Source organism: Lissotriton helveticus, chromosome 1_2 (assembly GCF_964261635.1).
Source record: "Lissotriton helveticus chromosome 1_2, aLisHel1.1, whole genome shotgun sequence".
Classification (NCBI taxonomy): Eukaryota; Metazoa; Chordata; class Amphibia; order Caudata; family Salamandridae; genus Lissotriton; species Lissotriton helveticus.
Window position 1 is genome coordinate 403,810,424 of NC_136058.1, and position 6,205 is coordinate 403,816,628.

Consider the following 6,205-nt stretch of genomic DNA (forward strand, 5'->3'; position numbering starts at 1 on the left):
CAGCAGTGTGAGGCATGCAGCAGTGTTAGGCGTGCAGCAGTGTGTGGAGTGCAGCAGTGTGAGGCATGCAGCAGTGTGAGGCGTGCAGCAGTGTGTGGCGTGCAGCAGTGTGCAGCATGCAGCAGTGTGTGGCGTGCAGCAGTGTGTGGCGTGCAGCAGTGTGCAGCATGCAGCAGTGTGTGGCGTGCAGCAGTGTGCAGCATGCAGCAGTGTGCGGCGTGCAGCAGTGTGCAGCATGCAGCAGTGTGCGGTGTGCAGCAGTGTGTGGCGTGCAGCAGTGTGTGGCATGCAGCAGTGTGTGGCGTGCAGCAGTGTTAGTAATGCAGCAGTGTGAGTATAATGCAGCAGCGTGTAGCAGTGTGAGGCGTGCAGCAGTGTTAGACGTGCAGCAGTGTTACGCGTGCAGCAGTGTTACGCGTGCAGCAGTGTTAGGCGTGCAGCAGTTTGTGGCGTGCAGCAGTGTGCGGCATGCAGCAGTGTTAGGCGTGCAGCAGTGTGCGGCGTGCAGCAGTGTGCAGCATGCAGCAGTGTGCGGCGTGCAGCAGTGTGTGGCGTGCAGCAGTGTGTGGCATGCAGCAGTGTGTGGCGTGCAGCAGTGTGAGGCATGCAGCAGTGCGAGGCGTGCAGCAGTGTGTGGCGTGCAGCAGTGTGAGGCATGCAGCAGTGTGAGGCGTGCAGCAGTGTGTGGCGTGCAGCAGTGTGAGGCGTGCAGCAGTGTGAGTAATGCAGCAGTGTGAGTATAATGCAGCAGCGTGTAGCAGTGTGAGGCGTGCAGCAGTGTTAGACATGCAGCAGTGTTACGCGTGCAGCAGTGTTAGGCGTGCAGCAGTGTGTGGCGTGCAGCAGTGTGCGGCATGCAGCAGTGTTAGGCGTGCAGCAGTGTGCGGCGTGCAGCAGTGTGCAGCATGCAGCAGTGTGCGGCGTGCAGCAGTGTGTGGCGTGCAGCAGTGTGTGGCATGCAGCAGTGTGTGGCGTGCAGCAGTGTGAGGCATGCAGCAGTGCGAGGCATGCAGCAGTGTGTGGCGTGCAGCAGTGTGAGGCGTGCAGCAGTGTGAGTAATGCAGCAGTGTGAGTATAATGCAGCAGCGTGTAGCAGTGTGAGGCGTGCAGCAGTGTTAGACGTGCAGCAGTGTTACGCGTGCAGCAGTGTTAGGCGTGCAGCAGTGTGTGGCGTGCAGCAGTGTGCGGCGTGCAGCAGTGTGCGGCGTGCAGCAGTGTGCGGCATGCAGCAGTGTTAGGCGTGCAGCAGTGTGTGGCGTGCAGCAGTGTGTGGCATGCAGCAGTGTGCAGCGTGCAGCAGTGTTAGGCGTGCAGCAGTGTGTGGCGTGCAGCAGTGTGCGGCGTGCAGCAGTGTGTGTCGTGCAACAGTGTGAGCATGCAGCAGTGTGTGGCGTGCAGCAGTGTGTGGCGTGCAGCAGTGTGTGGCATGCAGCAGTGTGTGGCATGCAGCAGTGTGAGTATAATGCAGCAGCGTGTAGCAGTGTGAGGCGTGCAGCAGTGTGTGTCGTGCAGCAGTGTTACGCGTGCAGCAGTGTTAGGCGTGCAGCAGTGTGTGGCGTGCAGCAGTGTGCGGCATGCAGCAGTGTGCGGCGTGCAGCAGTGTTAGGCGTGCAGCAGTGTGTGGCGTGCAGCAGTGTGCGGCGTGCAGCAGTGTTAGGCGTGCAGCAGTGTGTGGCGTGCAGCAGTGTGCGGCATGCAGCAGTGTGCGGCGTGCAGCAGTGTGCAGCATGCAGCAGTGTGAGGCGTGCAGCAGTGTGAGGCATGCAGCAGTGTTAGGCGTGCAGCAGTGTGTGGAGTGCAGCAGTGTGAGGCATGCAGCAGTGTGAGGCGTGCAGCAGTGTGCGGCGTGCAGCAGTGTGCAGCATGCAGCAGTGTGCGGCGTGCAGCAGTGTGTGGCGTGCAGCAGTGTGAGGCATGCAGCAGTGTGAGGCATGCAGCAGTGTGAGGCATGCAGCAGTGCGAGGCGTGCAGCAGTGTGTGGCATGCAGCAGTGTGAGGCGTGCAGCAGTGTGAGGCATGCCGCAGTGTGAGTAATGCAGCAGTGTGAGTATAATGCAGCAGCGTGTAGCAGTGTGAGGCGTGCAGCAGTGTTAGACGTGCAGCAGTGTTACGCGTGCAGCAGTGTTAGGCGTGCAGCAGTGTGTGGCGTGCAGCAGTGTGCGGCATGCAGCAGTGTTAGGCGTGCAGCAGTGTGCGGCGTGCAGCAGTGTGCAGCATGCAGCAGTGTGCGGCGTGCAGCAGTGTGTGGCGTGCAGCAGTGTGTGGCATGCAGCAGTGTGTGGCATGCAGCAGTGTGAGGCATGCAGCAGTGCGAGGCGTGCAGCAGTGTGTGGCGTGCAGCAGTGTGAGGCGTGCAGCAGTGTGAGGCATGCAGCAGTATGAGTAATGCAGCAGTGTGAGTATAATGCAGCAGCGTGTAGCAGTGTGAGGCGTGCAGCAGTGTTAGACGTGCAGCAGTGTTACGCGTGCAGCAGTGTTAGGCGTGCAGCAGTGTGTGGCGTGCAGCAGTGTGTGGCGTGCAGCAGTGTGCGGCGTGCAGCAGTGTTAGGCGTGCAGCAGCGTGCGGCGTGCAGCAGTGTGCGGCGTGCAGCAGTGTGTGGCGTGCAGCAGTGTGTGGCATGCAGCAGTGTGCGGCGTGCAGCAGTGTTAGGCGTGCAGCAGTGTGTGGCGTGCAGCAGTGTGCGGCGTGCAGCAGTGTGTGTCGTGCAACAGTGTGAGCATGCAGCAGTGTGTGGCGTGCAGCAGTGTGTGGCGTGCAGCAGTGTGTGGCGTGCAGCAGTGTGTGGCATGCAGCAGTGTGTTGGCATGCAGCAGTGTGAGTATAATGCAGCAGCGTGTAGCAGTGTGAGGCATGCAGCAGTGTGTGGCGTGCAGCAGTGTTACGCGTGCAGCAGTGTTAGGCGTGCAGCAGTGTGTGGCGTGCAGCAGTGTGCGGCATGCAGCAGTGTGCGGCGTGCAGCAGTGTTAGGCGTGCAGCAGTGTGTGGCGTGCAGCAGTGTGTGGCATGCAGCAGTGTGCGGCGTGCAGCAGTGTTAGGCGTGCAGCAGTGTGTGGCGTGCAGCAGTGTGCGGCATGCAGCAGTGTGCGGCGTGCAGCAGTGTGCAGCATGCAGCAGTGTGTGGCATGCAGCAGTGTGTGGCATGCAGCAGTGTGTGGCGTGCAGCAGTGTTAGGCGTGCAGCAGTGTGTGGCGTGCAGCAGTGTGTGGCATGCAGCAGTGTGTGGCATGCAGCAGTGTGCAGCATGCAGCAGTGTGAGGCATGCAGCAGTGTGCGGCATTCAGCAGTGTTAGGCGTGCAGCAGTGTGTGGCGTGCAGCAGTGTGCGGCATGCAGCAGTGTGCGGCGTGCAGCAGTGTGCAGCATGCAGCAGTGTGAGGCGTGCAGCAGTGTGTGGCATGCAGCAGTGTGAGTATAATGCAGCAGCGTGTAGCAGTGTGAGGCGTGCAGCAGTGTTAGGCGTGCAGCAGTGTTAGGCGTGCAGCAGTGTGTGGCGTGCAGCAGTGTGTGGCATGCAGCAGTGTGCGGCGTGCAGCAGTGTTAGGCGTGCAGCAGTGTGTGGCGTGCAGCAGTGTGCGGCATGCAGCAGTGTGCGGCGTGCAGCAGTGTGCAGCATGCAGCAGTGTGAGGCGTGTAGCAGTGTGAGGCATGCAGCAGTGTTAGCCGTGCAGCAGTGTGTGGCGTGCAGCAGTGTGAGGCATGCAGCAGTGTGAGGCGTGCAGCAGTGTGCGGCGTGCAGCAGTGTGCAGCATGCAGCAGTGTGAGGCATGCAGCAGTGTGTGGCGTGCAGCAGTGTGAGGCATGCAGCAGTGTGTGGCGTGCAGCAGTGTGAGGCATGCAGCAGTGTGAGGCGGGTAGCAGTATACGGCGGGCAGCAGTGTTAGGTGTGCAACAGTGTGAGGCATGCAGCAGTATGAGTAATGCAGTAGTGTGCGGCGTGCAGCAGTGTGAGGCGTGCAGCAGTGTGAGGCATGATGTGAAGGGGGTGAGAGGGTGTGTGAGGGTGAGATGGTGTGTGAGGGTGAGTGAGGGTATGTGAAGGTGTGTGAGGGTGTGAGGGAGTGGGGGGGTGAGGGTGAGAGGGTGAGGGTGAGAGAGGCTGAGAGGAGTGTGAGGGTGAGTGAGGGTGAGGGTGTGAGGGAGAGTGAGGGTGAGGGGGTGTGAGGGTGAGGGGGTGTTTGAGGGTGAGGGGGTGTGGGTTCTGAGGGGGTGAGGGTGAGGGATACCAGCGCAATACGTAATGAGTTTCTCAGATATTGGTTCTCTGAACATGCATGCGAGGAGAATCACGTCACGTGCATAGTGCTATCTGAACGGCGCCGTTTTCAAAATATTAGTTTTCCCGACATAATATGTAAGGAGAATCTCTTTTTTCGTGCACTGTGAGACGCAAACGGCATAGTTAATACCAGAAGATGTTTTCTCAATGATGGCTCATTCATTTTGCTTCACAGAACGAACTGAAGAGATAGTGACTTACACTAAACTTGTCTGGAGCCTGAAACGACCAACTAGCAAGCAAGGATCCGAATTGTTGATACTGCGCAGAAAGGTCTAACCTGACAAGGTATACAAAGTTGCTATTTGGTGTTTTGGGTCATATATACTGGACATAGGATGGCGAATATCTAAGCCTTGCTACTAATGATTGAGTAAAAAGATGATGGTTGTGGTCGTAACAGAGGCTGCTTCTTTTCTGCTCCAGGATTTCTGTGTTTGAATTGTGTTTTGGTGGACTATCCATCGTCTTGCAAGGAACGCGGAATATAGGTTTCCACTTCAGGTAAATAAAAAATCATTGGAATTTATGGTTGATGTGTTTTAAACTTCACTTAGTCACTGGTGTTGAGTTTCAACAAAAATACAGGTCTAATATATGACTTGTGGAGTTGGTTTTTGTGCCACACTGGCTTTTCTCCCTGGCTGTGACCCAGATAGTTAGTTGTGATCACCTAATGTGTTGTGCAACTAAATGGGTAAAGATACTCATTTAATGGTTGTTGTTCTATGGGGTTGTGTCCTAACCGCACAAAGACTGATTAGATGTGCTTTGTTGTTGGAATGGGTCATTTGGGTCCTAATACTCCCTGTTTTTGTTCATCACTTCACAAGAGTCTTGGTTTTTCGTTTTGGTTTCTTGTGTGGGTGTTCTCATGGCCGTTGCTGTCATGTGTTGTGCACCATCAGAAGCACTGTTTCTTTTCTGGCTCATGAACATTTCCACTATTGCACTTATGGTGAAGGCTTCATGATCTCATGTGAGATAGGTATTTATGATCATTGATCTGTTGTTTTTAACAGCCCTGATGAAGCCCTTTGGGGTGAAGCACGTTGGCTGTGTGGATCAAGAATGAAAGAAGGGGGGGCGTGGCCGACAGCCGGCAGGAATGGTCGCTTGCTAGCGCGACTCCCGACCCTCGCCCGACGATCCACCTCATAGATCCGTTTGCAGACTGGGGACCCCTCTGCCATAGGGGAGTACCCCGTCCGGAACCTGACTGTGCTCGATTGTGCGAGGTGTTGACCCTGTCGGAGCTCCACGGATGCAGGTGGAGCCCGATTTCGAGAGGTCCCCTGGGGTCCACAAGATGGCGGCTACGTCGGAGCCCTGACCGGCCTCCTGAGCGATCTCGGCTGGATGTGGAGAGACCTGGCCTGGAGCCTAAACCCGTCTCGCCTCCCTGCCGCCCACCGGGCAGGCTCTCTGCCCTGCCGTGCTGAGGCGGTCCCCCTGAGAGACTGTAAAGGATATCCCGGACGTGAGGAGGAAGTGCAGTGGATATCGCTTTCGTGCCGGGGCGCCAATTTCGCGACACCCCGGCTTTGAGGCCCGCCATCAGTGAAGCTCCGGTTGGCACCTAGCTCTTCAGACCTCCTCTCCGCCCGGCCGGGATGAGATCGACCCCTAGTGAGTGCCTTTTCAGCTGTACTGGGCCTAATTGGGGGAGGTGCCGTGGAGATTGCTTGCATGTCGGGGCGCCACCCAAGTGATGCCGCGGCTTTGGGGCCCATCGTCTTTGGAGCTCAGGTGAGCCCTCCTTTTGCCCCGTGGAGACCTGAGGCCCCCCCGCTTGCAGTCTGTGGGTTAGGCTTGAATTGGAGTTGCGAGGGGAGTGCCCCAGGGGCCCTGGAGCGTTCTTGTCCTCACCGACCCTGCGTTGGGCCTCCTCTGAGGAGCGGCCTCCGGAGTTGTGATGTCCACTGGAGA

General features: G+C 57.9%; 1 long non-coding RNA gene across 1 annotated transcript in view; it reads left to right on the top strand.

Annotated features, from left to right (window-relative positions):
* LOC144806512 (uncharacterized) overlaps positions 1-4,780 on the top strand; it is a 48,697-nt gene extending 43,917 nt beyond the window's left edge. The window contains exons 2-3 of the long non-coding RNA XR_013605822.1: positions 4,452-4,564; positions 4,703-4,780. This is a non-coding gene — a long non-coding RNA (uncharacterized LOC144806512). The remainder of the gene's footprint in view (positions 1-4,451; positions 4,565-4,702) is intronic.
* Positions 4,781-6,205: the final 1,425 nt, after the last annotated feature.